Source organism: Acinonyx jubatus, chromosome A1 (assembly GCF_027475565.1).
Source record: "Acinonyx jubatus isolate Ajub_Pintada_27869175 chromosome A1, VMU_Ajub_asm_v1.0, whole genome shotgun sequence".
Taxonomy (NCBI): domain Eukaryota; kingdom Metazoa; phylum Chordata; class Mammalia; order Carnivora; family Felidae; genus Acinonyx; species Acinonyx jubatus.
The window spans coordinates 112,340,617-112,361,620 of NC_069380.1; the positions used below are offsets into that span (position 1 = coordinate 112,340,617).

The 21,004-nt window shown below is 44.2% G+C and overlaps 1 protein-coding gene across 1 annotated transcript in view; it reads right to left on the reverse strand.

Annotated features, from left to right (window-relative positions):
* Positions 1 to 21,004, reverse strand: part of SPOCK1 (SPARC (osteonectin), cwcv and kazal like domains proteoglycan 1) — a 515,798-nt gene that overhangs the window by 295,854 nt on the left and 198,940 nt on the right. The window lies entirely within an intron of this gene.

Sequence of the window (21,004 nt, forward strand, 5' to 3'; positions counted from 1 at the left end):
GGCAGTTCATTACCATGCCATTTTGGGTTCTATTTCTCCAAGAAAATAAATTACCAGTTTAAAAACTATCAGAAACATGTTCCACTAATACTCAGCTTAAACATGATTATTTATTAGAAAGTATTGGAAACTACTCACACCTGTGGTAACCATAAGCACATGTGGTCCTCAGTGTGTTTTATATTTAAAGGCGGGAAAAATACATAAAACAAAAAGTGGTACAGATTTCCATTAAAAAAATTTTTTTAGTGTTTATTTGTTTTTGAGAGAGAGAGAGAGAGAGAGAGAGACAGCTCAAGTGGGGGAAGGGCAGAGAGAGAGGAAGACACAGAACCCAAAGCAGGCTCCAGGCTCTGAGCTGTCAGCACAGAGCCCAATGCGGGGCTCAAACCCAAGAACCGTGAGAACGTGACCTGAGCCGAAGTCAGAAGTTTAACTGACTGAGCCACCCAGGCACCTTTAGATTTCTGTTTTTAAACAGGTCTTTATTTTTTTTAGGCCAGCTCTGGCCTCTGTGGCAGATCTTGGTGATGGACCAAATGCTCAGGAAGGGAAGAACCCGGCAGGCAAGCGATGGGAGAGAGGAAAACACACCGGGTACACTGGCTACCCTATGCCAGGTGGGGCTCACCCCTCCAAACTAGGGCTCTGCAATCCCTTTCTATAAAGGGCCAGAAAGTAAATATCAGCTCCCTTTGTGGGCGAGACACATACTCTTGTCGTAAAAGATGATAAGGTTAAAAACTAGGTATTTTAAAGGAAGATGTACATACATTCTATTCAGTTCAACAGACGCTTATTTGACTCTCTTGGTGATGATTATCTAAGGGCTTATTACAGGAGGCGAGGAGCAGCTGGAGAGTTTCCTTACCATCCTGAAGTTCCATCCTTAACAAAAACAGACTCTGTAATCCGGAGGCAAAATGGAGGAGACTCACTGTAACAACTTATCAGATGCTCCGGTGAACTCCTTGGCCACAGTGCTCCTGGCTGCTGCCTCCAAGGCCATCACCCCTCCCCCACCCACACGTTAGGGCAACCAACAAAGGCCTCACACAGCCATCATGATGTCAACAGTTTCGGTCCAGATTTCCCCGGCAAAAGACAGCTGCGGTCCAGCCATGAGACCACCCATGTGCACTAAGCCACGTACTCTACCTCCTGGGCTCAGACTTTTTGGTCAAAACTTGTCTCTAGCTGAGGTTCTGGGACACAGAGGCCTGCTCCTGTCTGAGCATTTGGTGACACTTCCCTGGAGTGACAGCACTGGCAAAGAGTCCTTAAGGACCCATGAGACTTCTCCCACAACCTACCCAACTGGAAAACGAAAAAAAAAAAAAAAAAACACACTCATAATTGTCTTCCTGAGACCACTGTGGGTGAAAATTTAGTTAAATTGTTGGAAATTAGCTAACCAGGGAAAGAAACTGCATTTCCTTCTCTTTTTCCATCTCCAGCTCCAAGGACAAGATTCCTCTCAGATGCCCCTAAAAGTTTCTGCAATTGTCTCTAGACAGGCACTAGTGAGGAGAGAAAGTAAATTGCTCTCTGTAATTACTAAACTTTGAACTCCCTAAACAGCCAATCTTCATGCTGCCATTGTAGTCGTGTCTACGGACGGCTGGTTCAGGCGAGGGCAATCATTCCCAGAGCCCTTCGCTACTGCTAAATGTTCAAAAGGCAATGTGGAAAATTACCCAGAAAACAGCTGTTTATGCTTTAGGCAGCTCCTACATGGGGAGAGAAGCAATGGGCGGGTGGAAGTCAGAAGCCATAAAATTGAGAAAATACTATTTTCAAGTTAAATGTGAAGGGAAGTCCCTTTGCGAGAGGTAATCAATAGTCAAGCAGAAGCCAAGAGGACAAGACTCCCCGGTTAAGGAGAGAAGGCAAGTGGTTAAGAGTCACCCCCAAATAACAAGTCACTGAGCTAGAGCAGGCCCCAGAGAGTGAACTCACCGCCTGTTATGGTCACAGGAGCACTCAAGGTGCCTCACCCAGCAAGGGGAGCCGGGCCCAGCCCCCAGATGCTGTATGATTTTCTCCTCCCATGCACACAACTCTACAACACAGAGGTAGCTTCTAAATCATCTGTAGTAAACTGTGCTACTGAAGGCACAGTGCTGACATTCTGAAAGGCCAGGTAATGGCAGCTGTGATTCCCCTCCAACCATAAGCCAAGAATCTAAGAGACTTGGAAACCCTTGGATACACCCAACCCCGACTCTGTTCCAAGTCTTGCCAACAAGCCACCCTCAACATAGAGGCTCAGCACGGTATCCTGAGTCCTATTCAGGGCTTCCCATAGGAAGGTCCTACCTCCCTAACCAGGCCAATTCCCATAGGCATAGTTGTGAGGATTCGATCAGTAGGCTGGAAACTAAGAGTCTTCAACTAATGAATAGAAAGACAAGATCTGGAAGCAGCCAGAGATTCTGATCTCTGGACTCTCTGAGGTTTTGGAGACCAGGCAGTCATTAGATGCTAAGCTTGGACACCAGGCTACATTTAAAAGGGAAATCTGGACTCACAATGATTTTTTACTTCCACAATTCTAGACCAGGTTGTTGCTAAGCATCGAAGTCCAGCACATTTTATCCAAAACCTTAAGGTCCTCCTGAGTGCACGAGGGGAACAAGATGCAATGACTTCCAGAATGAGGAGAAATTGGAAAACTTTCAAAGGTACTGAGGAGGCAATCAGCTTCAAAGATCTATTTCTGAGATGGAGAACTGGGGAAGGAGAAGCTTACCTAAATTTTACATCAGGACTGAACTATTCATAGCAGGAGGCTGGAATGTGGTTTTGTTGGCTTGATCCAAATTGCAAAGAGCAAGGATGCATCTTCATTGGCAGGGTGGCAGGGTAGAGAACTGAGCTTTGGAGCCCAGCAGAGCCACTAGGCATCTGGCCTCCAGTGTGTATTCCCTGTGTGACTTTGGAAAGGTACTAAACCTCTCACTATTCCAATCTATAAACTGAGGTTATTAATGGGGCCAACTCCTTAGACTTTACAGAGTCCAAATGAATAGTAGTCCATGAATATTCATAAACAGTAGCCATTATAAGTAGAATTACTGTTTAATGGGTGATTCTCATTTAGGTGCATTTTAACTCTGGATTCCTCTTCTTTTCAAAGTCTTCCCATCACTACCATTTGAGGGGGGAAAAACATCTAAAGGGAATGCTTGATTGGCCTGTTGCTTTTCTTTAAAACACAGTATACTCTGGTTTCAAGGTCTCAAAACAGGTGCAAAGAGTCAGTGACTTAGAGTCTTAAAAAAGAAGAAAGCAAAAACCCTCCCTAACATGTAAGCCAGAGGCAAAGGTGAGGAAAGGTGGTTCTGTTTCATCATAAAGAAAAAGCAATAAAAAAAAAGGGGGAAGGAAAAAAAAGAAAAAGTAATTCTTGGGGAGGAAAGACCACAAGTCTCCCAGCTGGAGATGTGCTGGTTGAAGCTAGGACAAAGCTGTAGAGAGCAGTACACTGTTCTCAACAAGAGCGGGAAATCACGTTTTTCTAAATGTGGTTTTAAATTATGTAAGGGAAACAGTATGCAAAGAAGAAAACTCATAAATATCTTCCTCATCAAGAAACACCCGAAGAGTGAAAGAAACAAGCCAGAGTGAAAGTAGATACTTGCATCATTTGAAACCAACAAATGGCTTAGGGCGACTGGGGGGCTCAGTTGGTTAGGTGTCTGACTTCAGCTCAGGTCATGATCTTCTGATTTGCAGGTATGAGCCCCACGATGGGCTCTGTACTGATAGCTCAGAGCCTGGAGACTGCTTTGGATTCTGTGTCTCCCTTTCTCTCTGCCCCTCCCCCATTTGAACTCCATCTCTCAAAAATAAATAAACATTAAAAAATTCTAAAAACAAAAACAAATGACTTGCATCCAGAATATAAAGACTGTACACAAATCAGTAATAGAAAAAACGAGCCCATTCAAAATATGGGCAGGAGATTCGTATAGGGCACTTCTAAATAGAGGATACCCCTAAGCCTACATTTATCAGAAGGGCTTAAGCCTTAAACTATGACTTTGCACAGTATAAGGAAAGATGAAGGACAACTGGCACTGTCACGCAGGGCACAAGGCGAGGCGCTGATGTGATGTTAGCCACTTCAGAAGACGGCTTGACAGGTGCCCCAGAGACTCCAGCCCCCAGGAAGATACCCAACACAAATGGGCACACGTACGCAAAAGGCTTATAGAAGAACGGTCATCAGCAGCAACACTCAAAGTAACCCTCAATGAAACAACTCAAGTATCTACCAATAGCTAATGGATCGACTGTGGTCTGTGTGTGCACAAGGGAACAGTAGGCAGCAATGGCAACAGACCAAACGTCGCTACACATTACAACGTGGATGGCCCCAGGTGCATAAACTGGCACAGAAGAGCATAAACTGTATGATGTCATTTACAGCGAATTCAAAACGGCAAGACTAAGCTCTGATGCAAAGTTGGAACAGCAACTCTGGGAAGAAGCGAGGGAGTAAGTTAGCGAGGACAAGTCACACTCACAGGTGCCAGGAACATTCTGTCTCTTGCCCTAGGTGCAGGTTGCACAGGTTTGCTCCCTTAGTAATATGTCTATTCTATCTGGCACTTGGTACGCATTCGTATTAGACTCCACTAAAAAAGTGTAATGAGTGAGTGAAACAAAGAAACAATCTATTCTGTTGTACCTATGTGATCTAGACAGGTCACTGCTTAGTTGGAAATAAAGAAATATTCTGAGCCAGAAAAAGGCATTTCCTGGAAACACCCACATGGCAGAAAGTGTTTTTGTGACAGCTGGACAGGCACACCCCAGAGTCGGAGAGATGGGTCTTAGTCTCAACCATAAAAGTCAGGAAGCCAGAAAGCCACAAGGGAAACCCAGGACCTGCACAAATAACCATCAATGTATTAACTGCTCCTTAAGTGGCAGCATTGTTTTAAACACTTAAATGGATTAATTCATGTAATCCTCATAAATTCCTACTTTTCAAACAAACACAGAGGAGTTAAGTGTGTGACATAAGGTCACACAATTAGCAAGGGACAGAGCATGGACTCATTCAGTCCAGGGACTACTGCTCTGGAATTCACATGCTTTTAGGCACGTGCTATGCCAGCACCGAAACCACCTGACCATCTAAGAATGAACAATAAATCCAGCCACTCACCTCAGCAGAAGCAGTCACGGAACCAATGGGGAGAGGAAAGTCAGGCCAAGAGGAGAAAATCCATTGCTTACAGAACACCTACTAAGTGCCAGGCAATGAGCTAGGTACTCTAAGCCAAATTTGATTTAATTTTCAGAAGAGCACTATCAGGAACTGTAGCTACTCTTACCATCCCTATTTGAGAGAAGTAGGAAGTGAGGCTTGGAAAACGTTAACTTTCCACTGCTGGTGAAGGGCACGGGGAGGATCTGAACCGCAAAGTCCCACAACCTGAAAGGTCAGTAAAGTCTACAAGCCAGAATAGGTCCTGGCAGCACCGTGTTTCCATGGCAACTCCAGGGAAGCCACCATCACTGAAGTGGAGTTTACGAGGGGAAGTTCGCACCTGCGAGATTGCTTTACAGGACCAGACCAGCGCCCAATCCAACCAGTAAGAATGGAGCCCTCCTGCTCGGCGACAGGGGTGGGCTGACATGTAAGGATCCCTCCACAAACAAAAGCTGGAGTGAGATGTCCTATCTGGAGTGGTGGAGCAGACATCTGTTCTGTCTGTGCCAGAGAGTCCCCCCTCTGCTTATAAGAGAATGCTTTACCTATGATTCAGGCCTGGCTCACCACGCCCACCGGTCACACAGACGAGAGTGAGCGAGAGAGGGGATTTCACCCTCCTGGCCATACCACAGCGATTCACCCAGGAATTGGTACATGACCTTGCAGATGAGTCAGAGTCCTCTCTCAGCTTGCATATGGATGCTGGAGAGAGAGGGCTCTAAGTGACTCCTTTAGGAAGAACTGGCTTGGAACTTCTCCAGAATATCTTTCCAGTCACATGGAAAAATCATGTCTAAGGATAAAGCCAGTGTGTCAGAGCAGATGTAGTGGGGAGATAGAGAGAAAGTGAGGGCAAGCCCTGGATGCAGCCCTGCCTGAGGTCCAACATTGGACTTTCTAAGTACATGGAACACAACCTGGCTTTGCATTTAAGCTAGCCTGAATTGGGTTTCACTGCCTTGCAACCATGAGAGTCCTAACATAGCACAGGTCTCTGGATAAGGTGGGATATAGGGCTATGTTCTGAAACAAGTGATGGCAGATTGAACAGGGGAAGCCAAGCAGTCTGAAAGGCCTCTAAGGAGGGATCCGTACGGGAACTATGTTTGGCTGAACTCCCAAAACCTATCATCAGCTTCGGGGAAAGGAAGGTAACACAGATTCATGAGAAAACTCCATCGTCTCCACTCACTGGCATAGTAGGGAGAAAACAAAACAAAACAAAACAAAACAGAACGACTGGGGGGAAGCCAGATCAAAATGTTGGGGCAGCTACCAGGGTGCAGAACTGATATCAAACAGCTGAGTCACCTATCATCTTTCAGAGCAAAGAGCTGTCAGAAGGAAGCACTTCCACGGCAGAGCTGAACATAGCCAGGCTTGGCTCTTACCAATGGATCTCTATGGGGTAATGAATCGACCCATCTTTAACAAGATTTTCCTGCGATTTTAATTCCATACAAGAGTCAACCAGTGAGAAAGAACAAAATGATATTTTACTACCTGTAGATACACACCTTAACTTTTAAATTCGTATCTTCAGATAGGAAGGGGGTCGGGAATAAGAGGAAATTAAATCCATAAATCCACTGATTTATCACTGCACAAACACAGAACTGGCATGACAGTAAACTCTTTTCGCAGACTGTATTTTCCCCAGAGTCAGTGCTGCAAACACAGTGGAAAATCCTGATTTGGAATGAGAAATAATTCCATTTTAATCTTGTTTATCTTCTTGGTCTAGTAATCCCCTGTGGCCACTGCCCATCTGGCACGTTCCTGTAAGAAAACTGTGGCCACAGTTGTTTCATTCAATTCTGTGGTTGGTTTGTGGAATGTTTTTTTCAATGTATACAATAGAGGCCATTGGGTATTGGGCTTATTTTTCTTAAATAAATCTAATAAACCAACACCAAGCACCATTTATTTCAGGAATATGTTGAAAGTACAAATAACATGTAGGCAGCCTTTATGAGAGTACATGAAATGCTATCTGCAGGGAAGTTAACAGAGCCCAACAAATTAGTCTAATCTCAAGTGGACCAGGAGGAAGCAAACAGACTCACCAAAGCAAAATGCAATTAGTAACAATATTCTGCAATTCGGCAGCTCACATCATCAGAGCATCTGAGGATGTGCAACATGCCTTAATTAATTCTGGCAGTGCCCTTTAGAGCCCCAAATCGCAAACTTTAGCCTGCATAGAAATCCTGAAGTGACCTCTTTCTTGCTCTCAGAAACCCTGATTTGGGGAATCTGCCACGGGGCTTAGAAACCCTACCCTGCCTGCTCCCCTAAGTGAACGTGATCATGGAGGTCTGGAAACAGCGTGATGAAATGCCCCACAGAGAAAGGTATGACCACTCGCCACATACACGGACCACAGCTCAGGAGAAGTAAGGGTTTGCCACTTGCTCTGGGGTTGCGACGTCCAATAGAACTTTCGGTGACGACGGAAAGGTTCGGGAGTCCTCACTGCCCAATACAGTAGCCACATGTGGTTGATGAGCATTTGAAACATAACTAGTATGACCGAAACACCGAACGTTTAACTGTGGTCCGTTTCAATTTAATTAATCTATTTATTTATTTTAAACAAATTTCTGTTGTTTAATGTTTATTTTTGAGACAGAGAGAGACAGAGCATGAACGGGGGAGGGGCAGAGAGAGAGGGAGACACAGAATCCGAAACAGGGTCCAGGCTCTGAGCGGTCAGCACAGAGCCCGACGCGGGGCTCGAACTCACGGACCGCGAGATCATGACCTGAGCCGAAGTCGGCCACTTAATAGACTGAGCCACCCAGGCGCCCCCATTTCAATTTAATTTAAACGGTCATGCATCTATGGCTTATTTACTGAACTACGCAGCTCTAGACCCCATAGCAGCATTTGAGGAAAAGATGGAAGTTAACTGGATTAGACCATATTCGTTTCCACCTTTGACCAATGATCAGCAATTTCTTTTTCTTATCTATATACATTAACAAAATGGCATGGTCTGAGTACCTACTACTGTCAAAAACTCCATCAGGCAAGTTTTATAGATGAGGAAAACTGAGGCTCAAAGAGGCTAAACATGTGCTCGATGTTACAGGACTGGACACGACAGAGGCAAGATTTGAACACAAATCCTACGATCCCAATACCACACCGTTTCCACTAAAACATGGAAAACATGTTGTCTCCATATATGGGGGCTCAACTCAAAACACGAAGAGAAGGTAATGGAACTGTCACCTCCCTTACCCTCAACTCCTGACATTTTTCATTATTTTCCACATATCAACTGCTATTCTTATGCAGGGTTCTATAAATACAGTATAACACAGAGAAAGGAAAAGATCCCAGGTGCCAACCACAAACTGCAGGATTCGGCCCTCATTGGCCCCACACCACCCCCTGCCATCTGCCCCTCTGCCTTCTGCTCGCTCTGCTCTAGCCACACTGGCCTTCTGCGACAGCAACACAGCAGGCAGTCTCCTGCCTCAGGACCTTTGCACTAGCTGTTTTCTCCCCATGAAAGGCTCTTCCTTCAGATATTCACATGACACAGTCTTTCCTGAGATCTCTGCTCAACTGTCCTTTATATGTGAGTTCTTCTGCCACTACTTTTTGAAGGTCTCTTTCTGACTCCAAAGCCACTACTCCTGGTACTGACTCCCTGAATTCTTCTCTGTAGTGTTTATCACCTGTTTATTGTCTGTCTTCCTCTACTCCCACTGGGACATAAGCTGCATGAGGACAGGAATTGTCTTGTTCACTGATACACCCTAGCACCTGGTCCAGAAAAGGCACTCAGTAAGTACTCTGAATAAGTACACAGATAGACAATAAAAGTTTACCTGCATGGTTCCAAGAGAGGTGTTATTTTTTGTCCTTCGTACTTTTCTAGGTTTCCCCAACAGTCTACAGTAAACATCAATGCCCCTTGCAGTCATTAAATCAATAAACGTCCTTCACATCATCCTAAACTTGGTCATCACTGGGTGGCCCGAAAGTCACCACCTCCATGAAGTCCTAAACCTGCACCTACTCTCCACCCTTCCCACTGTGAGCTCTGCTAATAACGGCATAGAGCTAACGTCCCCTTGAAACAGAGATTGTCAAGTCTGTGGGTCACCAAACCTGCCAGATCCAAGGAACTCAACCACAGGGGCCTGCCAATGAATCATACTCAACTTCTTTGATTTAAATAATATAACTCCATTTCTGACGACTTTACCATTGGATAGGAGACTAAAAATGAAAGGTCCCGGTACTTGCTGAAGTAGCTATACATTCCCCTCCACATCAAGGCCAACTGTAAAGCCTGTTCACAATGCTGGCTTCATGAAGCTGGAGGTAGGCTCCACCTCACTGACCAGCCATGCTTAGATAATGCTTCTTAACTCGGGGGGGGGGGGGGGGGAGGAGTACTGTTGGATGTGGGTTCTGATTTATAACAATCAACTATCAGCAGACTTCTGTCACATGTAAAACAATAAATGCACCTGGTAATCAGTTCATTTCACCAAGGTCTGTCTCTCACATATCCCCTTACTGAATCTTCTAAGTAACTCAGTAAGGTGGGTTTTATTATTATTATTCCTGTTAAGAAGTTGAGGAAACTGCAGCACAGAGAGACAAGAGGATTTCTGACATTTCCCATGTCAGATAGGTCGAGGGAGAGGGGAAGCCGGAATTCAAACTCACAGCCTGTGCTTAGTTAAAGGACACAATCTCTAAATGTGAAAGTTATGAGTCAAGCTGCAAGGGTGTCCAGACAATACAGAAGTTGTGACGGGCAGCTACAAAACGTGGCATGGCTGACTGAGTATGAACTAAAGGAGCATCCAGGCTGTGAAATTGTGCTCCTGGCTGTTCCTATGAACACTATTGTTTGACAAGTGCTGCCCAGTGAATTGGTAGATGGAAAGGCTTTTCCACTGGCCTGAAACTAATGCAGGCCTCATAAGTAAATAGCACTCATCTGTGACAAGCACAGATAAATCCCAGTTTAGGGCTCCCCTCTGGAAGGGCTGGTGGAGGTGTCCAGATGCTCCACTGGTACAATTTATCATCCCAGAGAGACAGGTTAAAAGGTGCTCTCAACACCATGCACAATCTTGACACAGGCTCACAGAGCAGGGACTGGGGACCTAGGATGGGATGTGGCACGCAGACTGAAGCATGGACCTCCGCAGCAGGCTTCCTGACATGAGGCCCCCTGAGCCATCCAGCACAAGGGTGAACGGCAATAAACTAACCCCAATGAATCGTAATACGTTTGCTTAAAGAATTTTAGCTAAACTTCAAGAAAAGGCAAAAGAAGAGATAAGAAGATATATAGAATTTGTTTAATTGTACCAGTATGACATATATGTATGTACAGATACATTACATACATGCATATGTACATATAATGCACACATATAATGCATTTGTATGTACACACATATCAATCTGTGTCAGAGATTCTATCTAGTAAGGTGAGCAGGTGTCTTCAACTGAGGTACAAAAGAAGGATGTCTGTGCATATTTAATTTTAATAAAAAATAGAAAAGATATATCAATTGGAAAAAGTAACAGCTATAAACTGTAAGGGTAGAAAACAGACAAACTTTCATTGCAGAAGACCACAGTTCCACAATCTCATTGAGAAAAGAAATACAACTATACATTATATGATTAAGAGACCATACTTTAATGTGGTCCACAGAAGGGTCTCTGGAGCCAGACAGACCTGGCCCTAACCTCACATCTCCCACGCACTAGCTACGAAACTTTGGGAAAGTCACGTAAGTGTCAGCTCTCAAACAGGGATAGCTGTTTAAGAATTACATGACTCGGTATACGTAAGATAACTTTTAACACAGTGCCGTGTGTATAATGAGACTTGATCAAGGTCACTGCCTTCTCTTCTCATTGTGGTGGCCTGACCATAGCTCACCCTGAGCGTAGGGTGTCTGTCTGCTTGGGACATCAGAATGGGGCCTCCCCAGAGCACCTGCAGGAACTGCAGACACAGCACAATTTAATTTACAGTTACTTGGGATTTTGTTGATACTGATTACTAATTCAATTCCCAGTGTGATCCGAGAATAAACTAAGATGTCAGTCCTTTGAAATTTAAGTCTTATTTCATGATACATGACGGTCTTTCTTGGCAAACCTTCCATGGGCACCTGAAAAATAAGCATATGCTTCTGTGGGCGTAGTGCTCTATAAAAAACAGTCAGGCCAAGATGGCTAACAATGTTTTTCAGATCTTCTGTATTCTCACTTTTTGTTTGATTGTTCTGTCAATTACTAAAGGAGCAGTGTTGAGACTTCCCGATACCACGAAGAATCTGTGAATTTCTCCCTTGACTGTTTTTGTTCAACTCTGTTGAAGCTATGCTATTAGGCACATATACATTCATGACTGTTAGATCTCCTAAGTGACCCTTTTATTATTATGAGATGTTTCTCTTATCTCAATTAATACTCCTTCTTTGGAGGACTACTTTGTCTGATATTGCCACTCCAATTTTCTTATGCTTATTTTTTTGGAGGGTACACATTTCTCCATGCTTTTATTTTCAACCTGTCTCTCTATATTCAAAGAAGGTTTATAGTACACACAGCATTTAGTATCTTCCCTTTCTACCTGACAACCTCTGTGTTTTTATAAGCATGTTTCAGTGATTTACATTTAATGTAATCACCAATATGGTTAGACTCAGGTCCGACACATTCCTATTTGTGTTCTATTCTCCCTGTTCTTTAATACTCTCATTCGCTTTTCCTTCCTTCTTTGGAGTTAAGTGAATTTTTTAGTGTACCATTTTAATTCTTTTGGCTATTCTGGCTGTATCTTTCGCTTTGCCATTTTTAGTTATTGGCATAGTGGTTACAATATGTATCCTTAATTTATGACTGATTAGTTCACACTGTACCATTTAATGTAGTAAATAAAATGATTCCATTTACCCCTCCCCCATTCCGTTCCTATGTGCCTTCCATTTTCATATCTATGAATATATATATATATATATATATATATATAGTGTGCATTGCATATATATATATACTATATCTTATATATACTATAATCTACATGCATTATAAACCAAATACAGTAATTTACTTTTTTTTTTTTAAAGAACTGTATGTCTGGGGTGCCTGGGTGGCTCAGTCGGTTGAGTGTCCAACTTCGGCTCAGGTCATGATCTCGCAGTCCGTGAGTTCAAGCCCCGCGTTGGGCTCTGTGCTGCTGACAGCTCGGAGCCTGGAGCCTGCTTCAGATTCTGTGTCTCCCTCTCTCTTTGCCCCTTCCCTGCTCATGTTCTGTCCCCCTCTCTCTCTCTGTCAAAAATAAATAAACATTAAAAAAAATTTTTTAAATAAAAAAATAAAGAACTGTATGTCTTTTAAATAAATCAAGAGAAGAAAAACTATATATAAACTGTCCTATAAAATATATCATTCATTCCTATAGATCTGTGTTGTCTTCTGCCTTCAGGCTGACGAAGTTCGTTTAGCATATCCTATGGTGCGCTACTACTGATAACTATTTTCTGCTTTTACTCATCTGACAATATGTATTTCACTCTTACGTTCACAGGATGCTTCTGCTGGATACAGATTTAAGAGGTGACAGATGTTTTTAAAGGCTCATTTTGTTTTGTTTCTCAGTATTTCAGATGCTGTTCCATTGTCATCTGCTCTCCATTATTTGCAGATTTTTAGTTTCATTTTTAGTATCATTATTCTCACCTTATATAATGTCTTTTTTCCCCTCCTCTGGCTGCTTTTAAGAACTCTCTTTGGTTTTTAATACTTTGACTGCATTGTGCCTAAAGGCAGCTTTCTTTGTATTTATCCTGCTTTGGTTTGCTGAGTTTGCTGTATCCATAAGTTGGTATTTTCACCAATTTAAGGAAATCTTAGGCCATTATTTCTTCAAATATTTTTTATGCCCCATTCTCTCTTTCCTTTCTCCTTCTGAGATTCCAATTACATATATATTAGACCACTTTATATTATCCCACTGGTTCCCGACACTCAGTTTTTTTCTTCTTTTTTTTAAATTGAATGACTTTTTTTGATATAACTTTAGATTCAGTGGCCCTTTCTTTTGCCATTTCCAATCTGCTGTTAATCCAATTCAATGAACTTTTCATTCTGGACACATTTCAATGTTAGAATTTGCATTTTTCAAATAGTTTGCATTTCTCTGCTTAGATTCTTCAATCTATTTATTTATTCATTAACACTGCCTGGTCCTTTAAGTCTTTGAAACACACACACACACACACACACACACACACACACACACACACAGTTGCTTTAAAATAACTGTCCTACTTCCAACATCTGAGTCATCTCAGGGTCAGTCTTGTTTAACTACTTTGTCTCTTAACCATAGCTTCTACATTCCTATTTCTTCTAGTAATTTTTATTGTATTAGTATTGTATAGGATATATTATAGATTACCTGAATTGATTTTTTTTTAAATATTTTTATATTCTAGTGGGCAGTTAATTTGGCTAGTCTGAGACTCCAAATTCAGCTTCCCTTGAAAAGGGTAGCGGCTAAAATGTCTCAATTCCTTTAGCCCTTAAGCACTTGCTTTTTGCTGGGAACCTTCAAATCTCCCCCTTTCAAGTGAGCTCAGGAGTCAGGCAATGATTTGGACAAAGTTAAAAATCATCTTCAGGGGTGCCTTGGTGGCTCAGGTGGTTGAGCGTCTGACTCTTGTTTCAGCTCACATCATGATCTCAGAGTTGTGGGATCAAGCCCCGTGTCGGCCTCCAGGCTGAGCATGGAACTTACTTAAGATTCTCTCTCTCTCCCTCTGCCCCTTTCCCCAGCTCGTGCTCTCTCCCCTTCTAAAATTAAAAACAAATGATCTTCATACTCTCCATTCTGTTTCCTTCCTTTCTTAAAAGTCCTCCCTCACTTTCCAGATGTTCTGGTCTCCAACTTTCCAACCTACTACTAGTAGAGATTTTTGCTTGATTCCTAACCACCCCAAGCTCCAATAACTGGAGAGTACCTTCAGGTAAAAAGCCATATAAATATAAATTTTATCAAGTGCAATTCTCTTCTTTCAAAACTCAACTTCCTTGTAGATTCTTCTGACACACCTAAGCCAATAGGTTTGCTCCTCAGAGAGAAGAGACCTTTTAATAGTCTAAGACTATCAGGTCTTTATAAAGGAAAATGCTCATCCTTAGCAAAACAGGGAAGAGACCTGCCCTTGAGAACCACTCAGGCCCTTAACTGACCCCTTGTTCTCTTACCCATGCTACCTCTGGACTCTCTAACTTGCGTTGGAACCCCCACCTTGGATGTCCAGAGCCTACACAGGGGAATTAACCTCAATCTCCAACACAGAAGGATGGCTCCTCTCTAATCATGCTCTCAGGATGTGCCCTTAGAGGCTTAATGAAAGAGCAGCTCTCTAAAGCTGTTCATGGCTGTCCATGAACCATTAGTGATGGGTGTCACTCAAAGCAGCGAATCAATTAAGAAGCTTCTGTGAAATTCCTACTATCTATACCTGGGGCCGCCATGGGGGGGGGCACCATTTGGAGGAGCATACATAGTAAAGTTCTCTGCCAACAACAGTGGTGAAATGCTGCAGAAACAGGAAGAGCTCTGGGTGAACGTCCCTTCCACTTCCACCATCAGTCCCCCCTGGTCTATTCTGGAACAAGAGTAAATATTAAAGCAGAAACTCCTCATGTCCTTTTTCTTGTGGATGAACTCTGTTTGAGACCATTAGGAACTCTATCAGCAAACACAGTCATTAAACCTTTCATCATTGTTGTGGAGTTTGTTCTTATTTTGGGCAAGGACTGCTCAGACCAGGAAGAAGAATGACACAGTTTGGTGAACTTAGGTTGGCAAGATAATTCTGTGCCTTACACAACCGCCTATAAGCAGAGACAGTCTAGACAAAGTTTCCCCAAAACAGTACAGTTTCAGACTCACGGGGGAATAATTTAAATGCTGGGAAGAAAGGAAGGGCTGCTAAGTGTGCTGACACCCACGAGCACAATCGGTGGCCCATAATGCTGAGGGTCATAGCATTTCTCAAACAATGTGCTTCCAACCATTATAAAATTGGACAGGCCCTTAAAGAGGCATCCTATAAACGGCCTCAACTTACTACCAAGTAATACTTCAGGACCTACAAACAGCCTACCAGGAATTCAGGCTAGCCCTACTTCAAGGAAATGGGACTTTTTAGAATCAGAATATAAAGGCAGAGAAGAAAAATCAAGGTTGATTTCAGTAGTTCTGAACCGGTATATCTGGGAGGGTAGACATATCACAGAAGACCCCTTTGCTTTACAAAAGGAGTTAATCTTGAGGGTCCTTTAAAGCCACTGTAGATCCCACTGAAAGTCTAGTTAAACTGTGTGTTCTCCCAAGAGAAAAAGCACATAACCACATGCATGCATTACAAATAATTTCAGAGGTTTGGTACACCCTCCAATGTGTCTGGGGACTCTCACATCCATTAGAAGTTCCTAAGTCCAGGTTCAGGAACTCAATAGTGCATCTCCTGTGTCCCACCCTGTCACCCCATCCTGGTGCCCAAAAATAGGGAATTTTAAGGCTAGGATTATTCTGGTCATTTTCACCACTCTATTTTCAGAGTCTCACACAGGTACAGGGCTGGTCCAATAGACACAGGCAGATGAAAAGTCTGTTACTGTATCAGGAAACAGGAATTTCAAACAAGGAGAACAAAGAACAAAAGTTAAAACATTAAAAAGCCTATACGTACTGGGGCGCCTGGGTTGAGTGTCCGACTCCAGTTCAGGTCATGATCTCACAGCTCATGAGTTCCAGCCCTGCGTCAGGCTCTGTGCTGACAGCCAGAAGCCTGGAGCCCACTTCCAGTTCTGTGTCTCCCTCTCTCTCTGCCCCTCCCCCGTGCAGGCTCACTCTTGCTCTCTCTCGCTCTCTCTCTCTCCCTCTCTTCAAAAATAAACATTAAAAAAAATTTTTTAAATAAAAATAAAAAGCCTATACCTACTAAAAACAACAAAGACAGCATTAGTGATAACAAAAAATTACTGAAGTATTTTTATCCAGGAGGAACTAGGTTTTGACAACAAAGGCTTGAATCCACACACGACACTGAAGGTAGGAAGGAAATAGTGTCCTGTTTGTCTCAGCACGTCCCCCCGGCCCTGGCACACGGCACATTTGCCAACAGACCCTTGTTAACAGTACAGAAGCCCTGACACAGACTTCCCAGCACTCACCGCAGCTTCCACAGCCTTCCAGAGGCTTGCAAAGGGAACACACACGCTTGGCCAAGTTTAGCAGTTTTAAGCGTGCCCGGTGAGATTGAAGCCTAGTTGTGCAGGGCTGGGGGACTGGATCCGTAGAATGTGAGGACAGGCAGGAATAGGAGTTTTATAGTGGCAGGAAATTATGTGCATCCCCCAGAAAGCACTGTGGTGAGATGTGTGCCTTGAGGAACCAGCAGGGCCGATGATGGAAGCAGCTCCAGTTCTGATGGGTGAGTGGGCAGGATGTCTCAGTCCACCGAGCAGCCAGTCCACACGCTGCTCCGGACAGTGATTCATGTACTGCACGAACACCACCAGGAGAGCCTCCTCCCAAAGAAGGGGGTGATGCGGGCCAGACTCTGCCACGGCTGTCCGTGTGATTTCAACAAGTGACTTAACCTTTCTGTGCCTCAGCTCCTCATCTGCCAGGGGATCATCAACCTCATATGGTTCCTGAGGATGGATGTTAGTTTCCTGTTAGTCATACAGTATCTCAAACCGGGTAGCCACCTGAACCCGGAAACTTGGTGTCTCACAGATTGAGAGGCTAGATGTCCAAAACCATGGAGACAACAGGGCCATGCTCCCCCTGACACCTGTAGAGGAGAAGAATCCTTCCTTGCCTCTTCTGGTAGTTGCCAGAAACGCATTCTTTGGTTCAATGCCGTAGGTAGCACTTCCCCCTCTACCTCGGTCATCACTCAGCATTCTCCCCAACGTTCCCGGGTCTTTGTGTCTCTTTTCTTATAAGGACACGTCCACTCTAATGACCCCGTGTGAGCTGGATTACATGTGCAAAAACACCATTTGTGAATCGGGTCACACTCACCCATATCAAGGGTTAAGGCTTCAACATATGGATCTGAAGGCCATAAATCAACACCTAACAGGGAGGTTACCGAGATAGAGGCTGGCTCTCCTAGCACAGTACGCGGCCACAGGAAGTACTCAATAAATAAATCAGCAGCTCTGTTGACTGTTATCAATAACATGGACAGGCTTTGGGATGGCCCTCCCCATCACCAATGGCACTCAAGGGTGCTCTAAGGCGGGCATGCCATGAAGATGGTGAGCCCCAGGGACCCTCCTCACTCATGCTCCTTCCACTGCCCTGAGACAGGCCTAGCAGTGTGCTACAAAAGGAGATCCCAAAATTAAGTAAGCCTTGCTAACAGGTCATTCAAAACAGGGTGAGCAGGATGCTTAACAGGCAAGGTCTATGCACATCTCCTGTTTCAATTGTGAATGCCGTGGACTTCTGTTTTCGGCTGCCATTTCTCACTGCACCTCCACCACCTTCTGGAACACATGGACTTTAGACTGAAAGGTAACCTAACGTCTATCAGCTAAACAGCCAATTGTATATTAGTCAGTTTAACTCCCTTGGCACCAATAAGCATCCCTTCAAAGCAGGTTCTGTGCCCTTGGCACAGTCTGCACTCTTATAAGTCTGCACTCCCTGCTTGCAATTTGGAGCACACTTTCAAGATTTTGGTAGACTCTGTGTCTCCTGAACTGCAATACCTAAGACCCTACATAAATGCTCTGGATTCCTCTACAGCCTCTTTTTCTTCTTGGTCAACATTTTTCGCGTGGATATGCGTTTGCATAAAATGTACAAAAGCAAGCTCTTTTAACCACACCTAGTTAAGGCCCCTGTCTCTTTCCATGCCACATCCCCCTCCGTCACATTCTACCTTATTCCAGCTAGCAGGGGAAGCCAGGTGAGAGGAATCAGGCAGAGATACATAGAGGCAGGATTCAGCGGGAGGGACTCAGAAGTTTGTGGGCACTCCTAAGTACCCACAGTAGAATTACCGCTACCGTGATAGGCAATGGCTTTTGTGAATGTTCCCATTCACCCAGTATCATGGTAACATGGAACAGGGCCAGGAGTGAAGCCAAGAGAGCAACAGGTTTTACAGTGTCCAGCACCAGAAGTATCTGAGTCAAGAAGAACCAAGATCTGAAACCCACAGAGACAGACACTCGGTTGTGGAACCATCCTCCAGCGAGCAGACACATAAATCACGGCTTTTTCTTGCCTGATTGAAACAGAAGTTCTCCCCCAAAAGAAGGACACTGGATGATGCAGCATACACAATTAAAAAATGCACAAGCTTCCCTCTTTTATTTCTTGGTGGGAGTCACATGACCGAGAATTAATTGGAATCCGTGCGCTCGAGGCGTACAACATTACAAACAGCGAGTACATCTGTGTGAGAAGCGGTGTGTTCCGTGCGTCCAGTCCTCAAAAATAAAAAGCAGATTTCATCAGCCCATGCTAAAGCAAAGACTGACTTATCTTTCTAATAGCTCTGTAGAAAAGATCACAAAATTAATGTCGTATAAAGAGGTAACCAAAAAGCATGCAACAAAAAATATACAAGGGAAAACTTATTACAGAGGTGTGTCAGGCAGTTAATTTCCAATTTAAATCTGTTATTTTCTGGACTGAGGCCTGGTTGTAATAGGTGTCAGCTTTTGAAAATTTGGGGGGCGCCTGGGTGGCTCAGTCGGTTAAGCATCCCACTTCGGCTCAGGTCATGATCTCATGGCTCGTGAGTTCCAGCCCCACATCGGGCTCTGTGCTGTCTGCTCGGAGCCTGGAGCCTGCTTCGGATTCTGTGTCTCCCTCTCTCTCTGCCCCTCCCCACTTATGCTCGCTCTCTCTCTCTCTCTCTCTCTCTCAAAAATGAATAAACATTAAAAATGTTTTTAAAAAGTAAATTTGTAACTTTTTGATGGTTTATTTTCTCAGCCTAAACCACAAATAATTTTACTCCTAAGTTTGCATATGTAATTTTATGACTTTTTTCATAAAGAGAGCCCCTACACTGCACAATCTTCAAGCCCCCAAAACCTGGATGCACCCTCGCTTGTGCTACTATAGATTTCTGAGTTTTTAGTCTCCAGAAACCTGAGTCACCTTGGAATATATTGTGCACACATACAGTATGCTCAGCCAAGACCACTCAGAGGTCAAGACAGACCCAATCATTCTCCAACTCTCTCACTTGGGGGTTAACTCTCTGAGCCTCAGTTTTCTTGGCTGTAAAATGGGGAGAGTTTATAATGGCAGTTTAGACATTCAGTCCCAAGTAAACTGCTTTTCCAAGTACAATGCTGGGAACCAGACACGTACTCATGAGCAAAAACAGACATAAGGTCACGGTCTTTATTGAGACTGTCACAAGGCATTGAGACTGGAGGGGAAGCAAGTGTTTGCTGATGGGAGAGCCCCTCCACCTTACCACTGTCTGTGAAATCTTTTTCTAACAACCGAAAACAGACATTCACAGAAGCCACAACAGTACAGGGTCAATATGCGTGTATTTTTCTCCAGGAGCTACTTCTGCTCCCAGCCGGGGAACACAAGTGCCTTGCACGGCTGAACCTCCCAGCCAGCGAGGGGTCTCCACACAATCTCAAATTGATTCAACCCTGCAGCATCTGTTTACTCTGGGGCCTCTTTTTCTACCAAGGAGTTTGTGTTTTGGTCAACAGTGTTTTCCTCAAGGTGGTTAACAGCCATAACGGGTGCCAAAATGTGGGTAGCGAAGGAAGAACCTGGCATTTGAAGACAAAATCCGAGTTTTATATATGCAAACTTCCTGGACACAGAGAACAAAGACGAGCAGACCCTTTGGGATTCATGACCACCTCGGTGACGTAGGAGGAATCGTAAAAACTGCTGCAGCCTGGACGGACTGGGCCACGCCTATCAGAAATGAGCAAAATAAGCACAGATGAAATAAAAGCCCCACATGACCTCACCAAGTTTGCACGGAAGGGTAGCTTCCAGCGTCTGAAGACCAGACGCACCACCGCAGGGGCGCAGGCACCGCGACCTTGCAGAGTGCTGATTCAGTGAGCACCTTCATCTCCAGGAACACATCCTGCACTAAACGAACTATGCATTTATATAATGACAGAATGAGACAAGTGTTAAGAAGAAATGGACTGCGGTTCTATGAGCCACGAAGATTAAACGGCAATCCACATAAAGTGCTGACCACAGTTAGCAAATGCTCAACAAACAGCAGCTGTTGGCATTCTTACTATCCCCGCAGCTGAATTTGACTGCAAGGTAGGGGTAATGACCTCTAGCTCTTTGTATTCCCAACTGCCCTTGTGTATACAACAGTGCTTAAGAGACAGCACTTGATTGATTCTACCAAGTTTTCTCCAACACACACACACACACAAAACCACTTGGGATGAAGGTGCCCCATTGCCATCTAGCCTGTCACTTGCCTGGGCGATCTCAGAACAATTCCTTGCTCTTCCTGGGCAGCACAGCCCTGGCCATGGGCTTGGCTGCTGCCAGAGGGCACTGGTTCCTGACCTCTGGCACCACCCCTCCCCCGATGTACCCCACCAGCTCAGGAGTGAAACAATCTCCTGTTCGTCTCTGTGCTTCCCCCTCCTGTGCAAACAACTCTCTGTATTCACTTTTTTCCCCTGAAAACACTTAAACTGGTTTCTGTTTTCCTA